Genomic DNA, 15,746 nt, shown 5'->3' on the forward strand with positions numbered 1-15,746 from the left:
TGTTGTAATCACCTGAATTAGGATTTATCTATAAGTCTCCTTGCTTTTTTTTTTTTTTTTTTGAGACGGAGTCTCGCTCTGTCGCCCGGCTGGAGTGCAGTGGCCGGATCCCAGCTCACTGCAAGCTCCGCCTCCCGGGTTCACGCCATTCTCCTGCCTCAGCCTCCCTAGTAGCTGGGACTACAGGCGTCCGCCACCTCGCCCGGCTATTTTGTATTTTTAGTAGAGACGGGGTTTCACCGGGTTAGCCAGGATGGTCTCGATCTCCTGACCTCGTGATCCGCCCGTCTCGGCCTCCCAAAGTGCTGGGATTACAGGCTTGAGCCACCGCGCCCGGCCAAGTCTCCTTGCTTTTAATAGATCATTTTCTAATTTGTCAGTTTAAACACATTTTAAGAGAACACCCCATCCCTAAGCCAAATTGCTTCTTATGCAGAAAAAATAGCCACTACTGTGAGTGTCCAAGCTTCCCCCTGCACAACCACCCTAGGAGACATGGGTAGAAGTACTGGGAACTGACCCCCTTCCATCTGCCCTCACTTAGCTTCCTCGGGTACTTATATGGGGCTGTCACTGACTTTACATGCTGCTGCAGCTCCTTGGTCAGTTGGCCCTTGTCATGAGACAGAAAGTGTGGGGTCAGGACAATAAATGCCTTCACTACCTGCAGAGGCTCATGATGAGTGTCAACCTATTACATAGTGTAAAAAGTCAGTATTTATTGAATGAGTGGAAAAACAAGGTGACGTTGGACCCTACGGTAGTTTTGGAAAAGAAGAGGACCAGGTGCAAATGCCTATACTTCCAATGTCCACTCCATGCCTTGAAAAGTTACTTGACCTCTCCTTAACCTCAGTTTCCTTCTCTGTGAAATGGGAACAATAAAGATTCCATTCCTCATTTGGTTTCTTTAAAGCTTCCATGAGATAATACATATGAAACATCCAGGTAGTTTACATTATTATCCCTGTCATCAGTACTTTCATCATTATTTTTACTATTATTATACATGCAATCCTGTGCCTGTAACCCAATGGGCATTTGATAATTCTTGACAATTTATTATTCATATATTAGTAGTGTTATCCCCATTTTATTGCACAAGGCCTTGCAAATAGAAGGTGCTCAATAAACACTTTTTAATAAACAAATGCATGCTTGTTCTTCAGCCACGTTGCTGAAATGCCATTCTGGCTCCACCCCTTGCTAGCTGTGTGATGTGGACAGGTTACTTAACTTCCTTCTCCTCCTCCTTCCTCATCTATAAAGAGTAGAAGAGCTCTTAGATTATTACATTTTGTGACAGTTAAATTATTTGGCATGTAGTTAAGTGCTCACTAAATATAATCTGTCATCTTTATCTTCAGAGCCACAGAGAGGCTGCAGTACCCCCAGGTCACTATACTGTGTAAGTGCACATGCATACTATGCCCTCCTTCCCCTAAGGTGGCCCAGGTAAAGCCTGGAAGTTTCCCTGGCATCTGCTTTCCTAGTGTCCATGTATGGATACGATGATCTCTGTGTTCTCCTCACTTCCCCTTGAATCGGGTCTGGGCTGCTCATCATGGCTGACTCTGCCACTGCTGGGTGGTCCACCAAAGCATGCTCCACCTCTGTAGGCCCAATGCCGTACCGGGAGGATGAAGGGTTCTGGGGCAGATACCAGGGCTGGGGTGAACCAAGTCCTCAAATCTCCTGCTTTGGAGAGTCACAGCTTCCTTTGGCACAGAGGTAGAAGTCATAGGGAGCCAGAGACTCCTGATCTGTCTGTGTCACAGGCCCAGAATTTGAAGACTTGGACATTGTAGGCTGAGAAATAAATGACTCCAGTAATCCCAGGGTTTCTTGCCTCACTGCCTTTATTGACAAAGAAGGGCGAATGCTTAGTTCCCTGGGCCCTTGGGCCATGCAGCTTCGCCAGACACGAAATCTCTTGGAAACCTCAAACTTGGTCTTAAACATTTGTGCAAATTCTGCACACTATTTCCCATTGTATCAGCATGATTTTTGGCTTTTATTATATATATTCAAGGCATAAAACATGCTGTTTTGATGTACATATATATAGTAACACGATTACTACACTCAGGCACCAGTATATCCATTATCTCACATAATTACCTCTTTTTTTCTTTTGTGGTAAGAGCATTTAAAATCTACTTTCTGCAAATTTCCAGTACATCATGTTTTAGAAATAAAAAAAAAAATCACATCCATTTCTCTAAAATATACAAGAGAAATTGTTACTGTAGTGTAATGTGTCTTTTAAAAAATCAGGTAGGGGTTAGGGACAGGGGCTCAGAGCCAGCCTGCCTCAGTTCAAATCTGGATTGCACCCTGTGCTATCTTTGAGACTTCAGGCAAATTTCTTCACTGGTCAGTCACCCAGTTTCCTCATCAGTAAAATAGGGGTAATAATCGCATCTCCCTTCCAGCATTGAGAGGTGAGTCATATAAAGCATTAAGAACAGTGTTTTCACATAGTAAGTACTCCAGGTTAGTAGCTAAATAATTATAATAATGAATAGATTTATAATAATAGATTTATGACAATATCTTAATAGATTTATTGTATTCATAGATTTATAATAGATTCATAATAATAATAAAAAATAAACAATAGCTAAAGGTTAGTTATTATTATTACTATGTTTGTTCTGTGACATCTTGTGCTGCATTAGAGGAGCACAAACATGAAATAAGCTCCCCGAACCTATGGGGACCAAGACAGAGTCTCCTTTCTCAATCTCATTCCCCCTTCTCTAAATTGCACAGTGTCTTCTTATGTCTTCAAGACCTTCTTGAATTTCATTTTTATTGAGTTTTCTGTATGCAGGGGTTAGGGAGGTGCACCAAAACTTGGGATCAGGGCACTGTAGACATGGCTGTATTCAAATTGGGCTGAGGGTCCTGTCACCAATGCATGAAAGACTGTTTGGGCATGCAAGATCCCATAAGGCATGTGAGGACAACAACAGCCAGCCTGGCGTCAGCCACACCTACCTAGAGGCATTGATAGTGTCATGACTCCTCCCCAGGAACCAGATATAGCCCTCTTCATCCATAGTTGCTCTGTCTCTGGTGTTTTAGAATGTAGACCCCACATTCCACTTTGGCTGTCTTCTCTGGGTTACCCTGCAAAGAGAAGAGAGCTCCTTTGTTGAAGGCAGTGACTTTAGAGATGATGAGCCACAACCTCGGGTTCCAATCTGGGTTTGAATTCTGCCTCTGATTCTACCTGGTACCTGGGCAAATGTTGCCATCTCTCTGAGTCTATTTTCATTACATGTAGGCACACGATGCATGCTACTGTTCTATGAGTGGTTGTGATTAAACCAATTTCAATGACAAATTAAAAAAATCAGTTTGCTGGAAGAGGGGCACTCAAGATGGTCGAATAGGAACAGCTCCAACCCCCAGCTCCCAGCATGAGCGACACAGAAGACGGGTGATTTCTGCATTTTCAACTGAGGTACCAAGTTCATCTCACTGGGGTGTGTCGGACAGTCGGTGCTGGTCAGTGGGTGCAGCCCAACCGGCGAGAGCTGAAGCAGGGTGAGGCATTGCCTCACCTGGGAAGCCCAAGGGGGAAGGGAATTCCTTTTCCTACCCAAGGGAAACTGAGACACACAACACCTGGAAAATCAGGTAACTCCCACCCTAATATGGCGCTTTACCAAGGGTCTTAGCAAATAGCACACCAGGAGATTATATCCCACGCCTGGCCTGGAGGGTCCCATGCCCACGGAGCCTCCCTCACTGCTAGCACAAGAGTCTGAGATCTAACTGCAAGGTGGCAGCGAGGCTGGAGGAGGGGCACCCGCCATTGCTGAGGCTTAAGTAGGTAAACAAAGCCACTGGGAAACTCAAACTGGGTGGAGCCCACCACAGCTCAAGGAGGCCTGCCTGTCTCTGTAGATTCCACCTCTGGGGACAGGGCATAGCTAAACAAAAAGCAGCAGAAACCTCTGCAGATGTAAATGTCCCTGTCTCACAGCTTTGAAGAGAGCAGTGGTTCTCCTAGCACAGAGGTTGAGATCTGAGAACAGACAGACTGCCTGCTCAAGTGGGTCCCGGACCTCTGAGTAGCCTAACTGGGAGACATCCCCCACTAGGTGCAGACCAACACCTCCCACCTCACATGGCAGGGTACACCCGAGACGAAGCTTCCAGAGCAAGATTCAGACAGCAACACTCCCTGCTCAGCAATATTCTATCTTCTGCAGCCTCTGCTGCTGATACCCAGGCAAATAGGGTCTGGAGTGGACTTCAAGCAAACTCCAACAGACCTGCAGCTTAGGGTCCTGACTGTTAGAAGAAAAACTAACAAGCAGAAAGGACACCTACACCAAAACCCCATCAGTACGTCACCATCGTCAAAGACCAAAGGCAGATAAAACCACAAAGATGAGGAAAAAGCAGTGCAGAAAAGCTGGAAATTAAAAAAATCAGAGTGCATCTCCCCCTCCAAAGGAACACAGCTCATTGCCAGCAATGGAACAAAGCTGGACAGAGAATGGCTTTGACGAGTTGAGAGAAGAAGGCTTCAGTCTATCAAACTTCTCAGAGCTAAAGGAGGAACTATATACCCAGTGCAAAGAAACTAAAAACCTTGAAAAAAGAATGGAAGAATGGATAACTAGACAATGCAGAGGAGTCCATAAATGAACTGATAGAGATGAAAACCATGACACAAGAACTATGTGACAAATGCACAAGCTTCAGTAACTGACTCGATCAACTGTAAAAAAAGAGTATCAGCGATTGAAGATCAAATGAATGAAATGAAGCAAAAAGAGAAGTGTAGAGAAAAAAGAGTAAAAAGAAATGAACAAAGCTTCCAAGAAATATAGGATTATGTGAAAAGACCAAATCTACATCTGATTACTGTACCTGAAAGTGACGGGGAGAACGGAACCAAGTTGGAAAACACTGCAGGATATTATCCAGGAGAACTTCCCCAACCTAGCGAGGCAGGCCAACATTCAAATTCATGAAATACAGAGAATGCCACAAAGATACTCCTCGAGAAGACCAACTACAAGATACATCATTGTCAGATTCACCAAAGTTGAAATGAAGGAAAAAATGTTAAGGAGAAAGGTCGGGTTACCCACAAAGGGAAGCCCATCAGACTAACAGCAGATCTCTCAGCAGAAACTCTCCAAGCCAAAAGAGAGTGGGGGCCAATATTCAATATTCTTAAAGAAAAGAATATTCAACCCAGAATTTCATATCCAGTCAAACTAAATTTCATAAGTGAAGGAGAAATAAAATCCTTTACAGACAAGCAAATGCTTAGAGATTTTGTCACCACCAGGCCTGCCTTACAAGAGATCCTGAAGGAAGTACTAAACATGGAAAGGAACAACTGGTACCAGCCATTGCAAAACCATGCCAAAATGTAAAGACCATCGATGCTAGGAAGAAACTGCATCAACTAACAAGCAAAATTACCAGCAATGTCATAATGACAGGATCAAGTTCACACATAACAATATTAACCTTAAATGTAAATGGGCTAAATGTTCCAATTAAAAAACACAGACTGGCAAATTGGATAAAGAGTCAAGACCCATCACTGTGCTGTATTTAGGACCCATCGCACATGCAGAGACACACATAGGCTCAAAATAAAGGGATGGAGGAAGATTTACCAAGCAAATGGAAAACAAAAAAGGCAAAAAGGCAGGGGTTGCAATCCTAGTCTCTGATAAAACAGACTTTAAACCATCAAAGATCAAAAGAGACAAAGAAGGCCATTACATAATGGTAAAGGGATCAATTCAACAGGAAGAGCTAACTATCCTAAATATATATGCACCCAATACAGGAGCACCCAGATTCATAAAGCAAGTCCTTAGAGACCTACAAAGAGACTTAGACTCCCATACAATAATAATGGGAGATTTTAACACCCCACTGTCAACATTAGACAGATCAACGAGACAGAAAGTTAACAAGGATATCCAGGAATTGAACTCAGCTCTGCACCAAGCGGACCTAACAGACAACTACAGAACTCTCCACCCCAAATCAACAGAATATACATTCTTCTCAGCACCACATCGCACTTATTCCAAAATTGACCACATAATTGGAAGTAAAGCACTCCTCAGCAAATGTACAAGAACAGAAATTATAACAAACTGTCTCTCAGACCACAGTGCAATCAAACTAGAACTCAGGACTAAGAAACTGAATCAAAACCGCTCAACTACATGGAAACTGAACAACCTGCTCCTGAGTGACTACTGGGTACATAAAGAAATGAAGGCAGAAATAAAGATGTTCTTTGAAACCAATAAGAACAAAGGTACAACATACCAGAATACCTGGGATACATTTAAAGCAGTGTGTAGAGGGAAATTTATAGCACTAAATGCCCACAAGAGAAAGCAGGAAAGATCTAAAATTGACACCCTAACATCACAATTAAAAGAACTAGAGAAGCAAGAGCAAACACATTCAAAAGCCAGCAGAAGGCAAGAAATAACTAAGATCAGAGCAGAACTGAAGGAGATAGAGACACAAAAAACCCTTAAAAAAAATCAATGAATCCAGGAGCTGGTTTTTTGAAAAGATCAACAAAATTGAGAGACCGCTAGCAAGACTAATAAAGAGAAAAAGAGAGAAGAATCAAATAGATGCAATAAAAAATGATAAAGGGGATATCACCACCCCCCCCACAGAAATACAAACTACCATCAGAGAATACTATAAACACCTCTCCACAAATAAACTAGAAAACCTAGAAGAAATGGATAAATTCCTGGACACATACACTCTCCCAAGACTAAACCAGGAAAAAGTTGAATCGCTGAATAGACCAATAGCAGGCTCTGAAATTGAGGCAATAACTAATAGTCTACCAACCAAAAAAGGTCCAGGACCAGATGGATTCACAGCCAAATTCCACCAGAGGTACAAGGAGGAGCTGGTACCATTCCTCCTGAAACTATTCCAGTCAATAAAAAAAGAGGGAGTCCTCCCTAACTCATTTTATGAGGCCAACATCATCCTGATACCAAAGCCTGGCAGAGACACAACAAAAAAGAGAATTTTAGACCAATATCCCTGATGAACATCGATGCAAAAATCCTCAAAAAATACTGGCAAACCAAATCCAGCAGTGTATCAAAAAACTTATCCACCATGATCAAGTGGGTTTCATCCCTGTGACACAAGGCTGGTTCAACATACACAAATCAATAAACGTAATCCAGCATATAAACAGAACCAAAGTCAAAACCCACATGATTATCTCAATAGATGCAGAAAAGGCCTTTGATAAAATTCAACAGCCTTCATGCTAAAAACTCTCAATAAATTCGGTATTGATGGAACGTATCTCAAAATAAGAGCTATTATGACAAACCCACAACCAATATCATACTGAATAGGCAAAAACTGGGAGCATTCCCTTTGAAGACTGGCACAAGACAGGGATGCCCTCTCTCACCACTCCTATTCAACATAGTGGTGGAAGTTCTGGCTAGCGCAATCAGGCAAGAGAAGGAAATAAAGGGTATTCAATTAGGAAAAGAAGAAGCCAAATTGTCCCTGTTTGCAGGTGACATGATTGTATATTTAGAAAACCCCACTGTCTTAGCCCAAAATCTCCTTAAGCTGATAAGCAACTTCAGCAAAGTCTCAGGATACAAAATCAATGTGCAAAAATCACAAGCATTCTTATACACCAATAACAGAGAAACAGCCAAATCATCAATGAACTCCCATTCACAATTGCTTCAAAGAGAATAAAATACCTAAGAATCCAACTTACAAGGGATGTGAAGGACCTCTTCAAGGAGAACTACAAACCACTGCTCAGTGAAATAAAAGAGGACACAAACAAATGGAAGAACATACCATGCTCATGGATAGGAAGGGTCAATATCGTGAAAACAGCCATACTGCCCAAGGTAATTTATAGATTCAATGCCATCCCCATCAAGCTACCAATGACTTTCTTCACAGAATTGGAAAAAACTGCTTTAAAGTTCATATGGAACCAAAGAAGAGCCTGCATTGCCAAGAAAATCCTAATCCAAAAGAGCAAAGTTGAAGGCATCACGCTACCTGACTTCAAACTATACTACAAGGCTACAGTAACCAAAACAGCATGGTACTGGTACCAAAACAGAGATCTAGACCAAGGGAACAGAACAGAGCCCTCAGAAATAATACCACACATCTACAGCCATCTCATCTTTGACAAACCTGACAAAAACAAGAAATGGGGAAAGGATGTCCTATATAATAAATGGTGCTGGGAAAATTGGCTAGCCATAAGTAGAAAGCTGAAACTGGATCCTTTCCTTACTCCTTATACGAAAATTAATTCAAGATGGGTTAGAGACTTAAATGTTAGACGTAAAACCATAAAAACCCTAGAAGAAAACCTAGGTAATACCATTCAGGACATAGGCATGGGCAAAGACTTCATGTCTAAAACACCAAAACAATGTCAACAAAAGCCAAAATTGACAAATGGGATCTAATTAAACTAAAGAGCTTCTGCACAGCAAAAGAAACTACCATCAGAGTGAACAGGCAACCTACAGAATTTTTTTGCAGGAGAAAATTTTTGCAGTCTACTCATGTGACAAAGGGCTAATATCCAGAACCTACAAAGAACTCAAACAAATTTACAAGAGAAAAACAAACAACCCCATCAAAAAGTGGGCAATGGATATGAACAGACACTTCTCAAAAGAAGACACATATACAGCCAACAAACACATGAAAAAATGCTCATCATCACTTGCTATCAGAGAAATGCAAATCAAAACCACAATGAGATACCATCTCACACCAGTTAGAATGGCAACCATTAAAAAGTCAGGAAACAACAGGTGCTGGAGAGGATGTGGAGAAATAGGAACACTTTTACACTAATGGTGGGACTGTAAACTAGTTCAACCATTGTGGAAAACAGTGTGGCGATTCCTCAAGGATCTAGAACTAGAAATACCATTTGACCCAGCCATCCCGTGACTGGGTATATACCCAAAGGATTATAAATCATGCTGCTATAAAGACAAATGCACACGTCTGTTTATTGTGGCAGTATTCACAATAGCAAAGACTTGGAATCAACCCAAATGGATTAAGAAAATGTGGCACATATACACCATGGAATGCTCTGCAGCTATAAAAAAGGATGAGTTCGTGTGCTTTGTAGGGACATGGATGCAGCTGGAAACCATCATTTTCAGCAAACTATTGCAAGAACAGAAAACCAAACACTGCATGTTCTCACTCACAGTTGGGAACTGAACGATGAGAACGCTTGGACACAGGAAGGGGAACATCATACACCAAGGCCTATAGTGGGGAGGGATAGCATTAGGAGATATACCTAATATAAATGATGACTTAACGGGTACAGCACACCAACATGGCACCTGTGTACATATGTAACAAACCTACACATTGTGGACATGTACCCTAGAACTTAAAGTATGATAAAAAAAATCAGTTTACTTTTATGTGACACTATACTAGAATAAAATTCTATTATAGTGTGAACTTTGTTCCCTGCTGTAAGCTCAGCATTCGCACAGTGTCTGGACAGGTGAGAGGGGTCAATAAACATTTGCTGAGTGAATTTTCTTCCCTAAGTACTATCTCATTTGATCCTCACAGAAAGCCTATGAGGGCGTTTTTTTTAAAGTTAACTTTTCATTTTAAGATAATTGTGGACTTCCATGCAGTTGTAAAAAATAATACAGATTGATGCCCCTGTACTCTTTACTAGTTTTCCATAGTGGCAACATCTTGCAAACTATAGTTCAGTATCTCAGCCAGAATTATGATGTTGATACAATCCACCAATCTTCAGATCTCCCATTTCACTTGTACTTTTGTGTGTGTGTGTGTGTGTGTGTGTGTGTGTATTTATTTTTATGCAGTTTTATCACATATGTAGGTCTGCACATTCACCAGCACATCAGGAAGATCTCTGATGTTGCTATTCTATAACCACATCCACCTCCTCCTTCTCTTTTCCTCTCCTCTCCCCATCCTTGCTGTTCTCTGTTTTTATAATTTTGTTGTTTCAAGCGTGTTATATAAATATAATTAAATACTGTACACCTGTTTGGGACTGTTGGGTTTTTTTTCAGCATGATTCTCTAGAGACTCATCCAAGTTGTGTGTATCAATGGTTTGATCCTTTTTATTCCAGAACAGTATTCCATGTTGTGGGTGTAGCTCAGTTTTTGTTTAACCATTTGCCCATTGAAAGGCATCTCCAGGCCTTTCAAAACCTGGGTTGTCTCCAGGTTTTGGCTATTTTGAGTAAAGCTGCTACATACATTTGCATACATGTTTTTGTGTGAAGCTGGCACTTTTTCATAGCGCATTTTAAATAAGAAAAACCTCATGCTCAGAGAGGCACATTCACTTCCTCAAAGTCACTCAGCTGCTCACTGAGAGGGTTGGTATTTAAATTTAATTCTTGCTTCACAACCTATTCACTTGACCCCTAAGCAATATCTCTTGTGGAACATGAAATGTTTTTGTTTTTTTAATTTTTATCAAAGATGTGTTTATTACCTTCATAAAATATAGTTTCCTGGTTAATTCACTAATCCCTGAGGTTTTTTTTTTTAAATTTTTTTATTATACTTTAAGTTCTAGAGTACATGTGCACAAAGTGCAGGTTTGTTACGTATGTATATATGTGCCATGTTGCTGTGCTGCACCTGTTAACTCGTCATGTACATTAGGTATATCTCCTAATGCTATCCGTCCCCACTGCCCCCACCCCATGACAGGCCCCAGTGTGTGATGTTCCCCTTCCTGTGTCCAAGTGTTCTCCTTGTTCAATTCCCACCTATGAGTGAGAATATGCAGTGTTTGGTTTTCTGTTCTTGCGATAGTTTGCTGAGAATGATAGTTTCCAGCTACATCCATGTCCCTACAAAGGACATGAACTCATCCTTTTTTATGGCTGCATAGTATTCCATGGTGTATACACCATGAAATGGTTTTAAGAGCTATCTGAAAAATCATTTTAAAAACATTGAATGATCTCCCTTTTTGGATTCACTTCCAATTGTTCTGAGTATATCAGCTTGACTCTTAGTTTAGTGCTGACATGCTTTGAACTCTCTGGAAGTCCCAAGAGGAAGATACACTTTGGGATCAGAGCTTTCAGTGGGAATAGGATTTAGGTAGAATATGAGAAAATTGTTTTTTTTTTTTTTTTTTAAACCTAGAGTTATGGTTATAATTGCCTTCTGTTTATGGCAAGTAATACTGTTTTCCACTTGTGATACTAGATTAACATGAGTGCCTTTGTGGACTGAGTTGGTAGGCAGAAGATTACATCAACAATATAAATGGAAGACTGTACATGAGTAGAGTTTTTATTTGTTTGTTGTTTTTTGAGACAGAGTCTTGCTCTGTCACCCAGGCTGGAGTGCAGTGGTGAGATCTTGGTTCACTGCAACCTGGGTTCAATCCTGGGTTCAAGTGATTCTCCTGCCCCAGCCTCCTGAGTAGCAGGGATTACAGGTGCATGCCACCATGCCTGGCTAATTTTTGTATTTTTAGTAGCAATGGGGTTTCATCATGTTGGCCAGGCTGGTCTTGAGCCCTTGACCTCAGGTGATCCGCCCACCTTGGCCTCCCAAAGTGCTGGGATTATAGGTGTAAGCCACCATGCCTGGACATGAGTACAGTTTTTGTATGCAATTGAAGTTAAGTAGGTATTAATTCAAATTAGATTGTTACAACCTTAGGATGTTGTATGTAATATTCATAGTAACTATGAAGAAAATATTTATAGAATATAAACAAAAGGAAATGAGAGGGGAACAAAATATGTCACTACAAAAAACAAAGAAACAAAAAAACAAAATATTAAACATAGGCCGGGTGCAGTGGCTCACGCCTGTAATTCCAGCCCGAGGCAGGTAGATCATCAGAGGTCGAGTGGTAACACTTTTAATCTGCAGTTTTTCTCCCTGTAAAGTGGGATAATAGAGTTTCCTGGAGGCTCGGCGAGGATAAGTGATTTGTTCACACCTTCTTGTTGGTAAGTGGGATGGTATGATTTGAATCCAGTCAAACCCTATATTCTTAACTACAATAGATCATTGGAACCCAAGTCTGATGGTTCTGAAGCCAGTCTTCTTTCTACCCCATCAGTCAGCCCCAACGTTCCAGGTGGGTTAGGGCAGGAAAGGATGTGGGAATGCATTGTGAGTTTTGAGTTTAATTAAAACATGCTGGCCGGGCGCGGTGGCTGAAGCCTGTAATCCCAGCACTTTGGGAGGCCGAGGCGAGCGGATCACAAGGTCAGGAGATCGAGACCATCCTGGCTAATACGGTGAAACCCCGTCTCTACTAAAAAGTACAAAAAAACTAGCCGGGCGAGGTGGCGGGCGCCTGTAGTCCCAGCTACTCGGGAGGCTGAGGCAGGAGAATGGCGTGAACCTGGGAGGCGGAGCTTGCAGTGAGCTGAGATCCGGCCACTGCGCTCCAGCCTGGGCGACAGAGCGAGACGCCATCTCAAAAAAAAAACAAAACAAAACAAAAAAACAAAAAACATGCTTCGTTGAGTTGAAGCAAATAAACAAAGATGTGAAGAATCCTCAGGATGCAGAGCTCCCTGTCGGGATCCTCCGGGCCTGGAAGGGGGCAGATGGGGGGGGGGGGGGCGGTCCTTACCTCATAGCCTGTAAAGAGGCCTACAGGCCTAGCAGGCTTGATTCTGATGCCAATGTTTTCTTCTGTGTTGCCAATGATCTGTAGCAAGAGGCCTGTGAATCACACCCTGCAAGAGGCCCTAGCCCTTCTGCCCCACCCAAGCATTGTCTGGCTCACGGATGCCAGAGTGGATAAAGTGATGGAGGAACCTTATCAGAAAATGGAATAAAAATTCCAAAAGTCTTTAAAATCAGCAAATGTGAAACCCAAGCCAAGGGTCTATGTGTCATGGGTTAGTAGACGTCACCAGTGTGTCTCAAAGCTGGAAAATGCTCATCAAGAAAGATGAAAAGCACCAGCTGCTAAAGAGAACTGCCAGCACTACCTCCAAGTGTTCTTTTCTATCCACTGCATGCACTGTGTGTGATGCTCTGGCTGCCAAGGTGAGCTGAATTCATGCCCACAATAATGCAGTTTTCAACTGAGGCCTACATAGGAAATAAGAGGAAAAAATGGGAGAGAGGAGGAAGGATGACTAGGGGAGGGAAGCATGGCTGGTATTGTCACCTGGTGTCACACAATGGTCCAACCCCCGCTGAGCCCTAACTGCTCCCTGCCAATGCCCTTAGGACCAGACCTGGATATCAAAGGGTGGAATGGCCTTCCCTAAAGAATCTGTCTTGATCTTTGTTCCCCAGAAGGTGCCATAAGTTATTCCTTGTTTGCAAAATAAAGGATTGGGGTTGATCAGAGAGGTCAGGCTGATCACAAAGCAGCCAGCTTCACACAGAACATTCCCTGCTCAGAATGTTATTTGACGCTGCACAAAGAGCCCTTGTGGGGAAGTTGGAAGGCCTGAGTCTAGGCTTAATGTGTTGACCCAACTCTATTCAGCAGTCATTTTCTGCAACCAGTGTAGTATGACTCTGTACTAAGTGCAGAGTCTACAGAATCCAAGAGGGAGGCAAAGAAAGAAGAAACAGGGTACTCCTGGTGTTGTGGGCATGTAATGTGGGGTGTGGTGTGCCCACCATAGGCCAGGCATATGTCAGTTTGCCAGGAGAAGGTCATGAGTCCATCTAACATTTACTTGAGGTTGTTGAAGAGTGATAGGGATGCTGCCACAACTCCTTGATTGATTGATGCCAATTTTTCCTTCCGTGTTGAGTGGCAGAATGCTGCCTTTGTCGTCAGTGATCTGCACAAAGAGGCCTGTGAATCTCACCCGGTAGGATGCCCCAGTGTGTGTGGAGGTTGTCTAGATTGCTGGTGCTGTTCTGTCAGCACTGCCCTATCACCATCTGTCTTCCTGAAGAACTTGGTTCCCGCTTTACTGTTCCCGCAAATAACGTTCTCTCTATAGCTTTACAGTCAGAACGATGAGGGTTTGAATCTTGACTTCATCACACGCTAACTTCATGCCAATTAATTCCTCTTGATCTCCTTCATCAAAGGGTAATAACTATAACATTTACCTCCCAGAGTGCTTGCAAGCATTTGGAAAGCTCTTTGCCCAATGAAAGGCACACACCACGTGTTCAATGAATGATCACTACTCAGGCTCCAACAGGAGTCAAGGGAAATATTCTCTTTCTGCAGCATTTCCTCCATACTTCCGTTGCAGTCCACAGACCATTATAATTATTTTTGATTGTCTGTTTCCTTTAGTAGATAATGAGCATCCCAAGAACACAGATTGCCCTATTTACCCCTGAGCTTCCAGCATCTGGCACAATACCCACCTAAAAATAGCAAGGACCACAGCAGCTGCAATGTGAGCATACACTATGGACTGGACACCAGCCAGAGCCTTATGTATTTCTTTTAATTTACCTTATCCCAATCTGATTGGTATTATAATTATCATCCTAAAGGTGAGGAAGCTGAGGTGGGAAAGCATATATGATATCCCTATGGTCTTAAAGCTGTAATTGGCAGAGCTGAGACTTGGACTCAGGTCTGTGCTCCTGGGATAAGAGGATCTTTGCCCACTGACATATCACTGTTCATACTGTAGGCATGTGAAAAATGTTGCACAGATGAGTGAATAGATGTCAAAGTGTTTTGAGAAATAAAGCATCATGTAATGCTGCAAATATTGGAGTTGTGGCTGTAGTGTGTTACTCTGGCCCACCTCGTCCTTGTCCAAATATGACCTGTGAGCCTTTCAAGCACAGGCCCAAAGTCTCAGCATTCTTCAGGCCTGAAAGCAGATAAATTAACTGAATTACTATTATACTATTTTGTAAAATAGTGTCAGCCAAGTACGTAAATTGGCAGTGAAATAATAATTTTGTACAGGGCCTGGGATAGCAGTCATCCTCTATGTGCTAGAGGGATAATGGAGACATGAGGGAAAATGGCTCTATCCAGCACTGGAAATGGATTGCAAATGTGTTAGAAGAGATGTCCACCCACACTCTAACTGATGAGGTCATTGAGCTTCCAGACATGCATAATACTCTAAATGACCTGGCCACCTGGCAGCTCAGTGACACTCTGGGATGACACTGTATTTATGTGTATATATGTGTTTGGTGTATACAGAAGGTCTCTGCTCCCTCATCCACCCTGCTAGTATTCCACAATCAAACCTGCATGTTGTCCTCCTAAACACCAAGCAATGAACTTTTAGAGCCAGCTTCCACCTGTTTCTGCAGCCCAAGGGAGGGATGGTGGGGTTGACAGGACTTGCCTATGGAGGCGGTCTCCATGTTACTAGAGACACTCTTATCCCACCCTCCTTCTGGGCTGCTCTGAGCTGATGATCACAGGGACAGTGGTAAAATGTCCTTAGACCCCTTTTTAAGGTTTTGTCCAACAGTTTTCAGCACACTGGTTCCTTGATAAGCTGATGAGTTGTAAATTTTCTTTCTGCAGATAGATTTGTGGCAGACTAGTCTAGAACTCTAGAGCCTCTGGTTGGCATCAAGCAATGCTGTGTATACAGTGGGGCCGGGACCTACACACATGGCATAACCTAGCACATCTGCTGGGCTCAGTGGCCAAGCATATCATGACTCTCCAGAAGGGACCTGTCCATTTTCAAAGAAAATAAGTCCCAGAACCCCCACATCACTTAG

The 15,746-nt window shown here is 42.5% G+C and overlaps 1 pseudogene; it reads right to left on the reverse strand.

Moving 5' to 3' along the window:
* Window positions 1-285: 285 nt before the first annotated feature.
* LOC117080484 overlaps window positions 286-15,746 on the reverse strand; it is a 31,925-nt pseudogene continuing 16,464 nt past the window's right edge.

The sequence above is a fragment of the Trachypithecus francoisi genome, unplaced genomic scaffold (genome assembly GCF_009764315.1).
Source record: "Trachypithecus francoisi isolate TF-2019V2 unplaced genomic scaffold, Tfra_2.0 Contig00231, whole genome shotgun sequence".
In the NCBI taxonomy this organism is placed as follows: Eukaryota; Metazoa; Chordata; class Mammalia; order Primates; family Cercopithecidae; genus Trachypithecus; species Trachypithecus francoisi.